Raw genomic sequence first — 2,386 nt, forward strand, 5'->3', positions numbered from 1 at the left:
AATGTCTACAGCACCTGGTATTCCTAGGTGGTCTCCCATGTAAGTACTAATCAAGGCCTGACCCTGATTAGCTTCTGAAATCAGATGAGATCAGGCACATTCAGGGTGGCATGGCTGTAGACTCAGTAGATTAGTTTTTAGTGCCTCCTATGTTCATTCATCACTAGAGTGTTCTAAGTTCAATAGTACCACATTTAAGGATCAGAAAACCTCAATTTTAATTCCCACTCTAATACTTTCTCTCTATGCAATTGTTCCTATCAGTTTTTCTATCTGTCCCCTATAAGAAGATTATATTCCTTCCACTTCTAAAAATAGGCTTGAACATGTATGTGACTTGCTTTAGCCAATGAAATGCGAGTAGAGTATTTTATGCTAAGTCTCAGCAAAAACTCTGTGTGGTTCCACCATTGCCCTTTTACCTCTGCCATGCAATAAGACAGAGCTTCTTCTTCAGCCTGGGTCCTAAAATGAAGGAGATGAGGGGCAGAATGAAAGATAATTCACAAAATGCCCTGCGCATGAGTGATATATAAATGCTTGTTATTGTAACCCACTGAAATTTAGGGTTCATTATGCAGCATGACCTAGTGGCTTTCAACAGGTGTCATAGTTTTTTCATTTATGCAAAGAGGAAAATAATATCTTCCTTGTCTATCTCACAGAGTTGTTGAGAGGTTCAAATGAGAAATATACATGTGAAAATTTGCATAAAATTCTATTACACTATTCAAATTAGTTTTGGAACTCTTAAGTAGAGTAGTATCCCTTTATCTGCGGAGGATATGTTCTAAGACTCCAGTGGATGCCTGAAATTGTGGATAGTACCGAACCTTATATAAACTACGTTTTTTTCTATATATACAAAGCTATGATAAAGTTTAACTTATAGATACAGTAAGAGATTAACAATAATAACTAATAATAAAATAGAACAATTGTAACTATACTATAATAAAAGTTTTGTAAGGGATGATTCACTTCCCAGGTCGGATAGAGTGGGATGGCTCAAGATTTCATCGTGCTACTTTGAATGATGTGCAATTGAAAATTTATGAATTGTTTATTTCTGGAATTTTCCATCTAATATTTTTGGACTGTAGTTGACTGTGGATAACTAAAACTATGGAAAGCAAACTGTGGGTAAGGAGGGGAGGCTACCGTATATGGTATTCCAAGATCTAGAGGTATCTATGTTTCTTTATCCCTACACATCAGTCTTTCAATGGAAAGAGAGTACTTGAGATACTTTGCATGGATGAATTATTCTTTCCTCATTTTTATTTATTAAAAAAAATAAAGCTGATGTTTCGACATTCAATGAAGGATATTAGTGAGACATAAAAACTGTATTCTTAAGACTTTATTCCTTTAAGATGATGCCTGCCTCACCTCTCTGCCCACACATACTTATTACATAAATCTCACATTTCTTTTCTCTTTTCCCCTACCATTGTACTATGTTGTTTTACAGGATTTTCAGTTTGTGTCTGAAGTCTTGGAACTCTGAATTACCTTAATAGGGATCCTGAGGAGCATGTGTCAGTGGGCATGAGTGGCAGAGGCTGCCCATTGCTGAGTTAGTGTGGGCACAAGTTTAAGTGCAGATTCAGATTTTGACCTCACTTCCCTACATAGGTAAGGTGCATCAGTGGGCTTGGAAGAAATGTTGCATACTGAGGCCAGTGGGCTAGTTGTGGGAGGAGGCAAATATAGAAGCATATATATTATCTCATTAATCTTCACAATCTTACCATATAGTTGCCATTATTTCCATTTTGCAAATGAGAAAATAGGCTGAGCATGGTGAAGCTTCTCATACAAAATGGTGAAAGCCAGAAGAAGTTCCATAACCCAAAGCTTTTCACTCCAAATTCCTAAGTCTTTTTCATCATATACTTTACCTGGACATTTCAGTTTATATGCGGTATCCAGGAAAACACAAAGCTAAGTGTTAATTTCAGCCATAGCACATAAATATCTGATTTTTTAGCATGTAAATGAATCCAAATTTAAGTGAGAACCCCTGGATTTTGTTTTGTGGCAGGAGATTTGAGGAGCAGGTAGAGAAGGTTGGATGATGATTATAATCCCAGTTAATAGTTTTAAAATGTAAAATGAAAGTTTCATCAGCTGTTAGAAAGAACCTAAATTTGTTTACACAGCACAGCTGAAATGGGACTGATGTGAAAATAGGAAAGACCATGAAGTACTGAACTTTCTCTAAGATTAACTCTGGTAAGTATAGAAAATAAGGTGATTATTAAGAATAGAGCTGGTGGCTTCTATAATGGAAGATGATATTACTATTATTCTCTGACTTAGTTCTTTATCAGTTTTTATTTGTCTCACTGGTTATGGTAAACAGAGAAGTCTGAGATGGCTT

General features: G+C 36.0%; 1 long non-coding RNA gene and 1 pseudogene across 1 annotated transcript in view; one reads left to right on the forward strand and one right to left on the reverse strand.

Annotated features, from left to right (window-relative positions):
• Window positions 1–2,386, forward strand: part of LOC111740783 — a 105,776-nt gene that overhangs the window by 9,066 nt on the left and 94,324 nt on the right. The gene's annotated exons all lie outside the window — the stretch shown is intronic.
• Window positions 3–122, reverse strand: LOC111740833 (annotated as a pseudogene).

Source organism: Pteropus vampyrus, unplaced genomic scaffold, assembly GCF_000151845.1.
Source record: "Pteropus vampyrus isolate Shadow unplaced genomic scaffold, Pvam_2.0 Scaffold68, whole genome shotgun sequence".
In the NCBI taxonomy this organism is placed as follows: domain Eukaryota; kingdom Metazoa; phylum Chordata; class Mammalia; order Chiroptera; family Pteropodidae; genus Pteropus; species Pteropus vampyrus.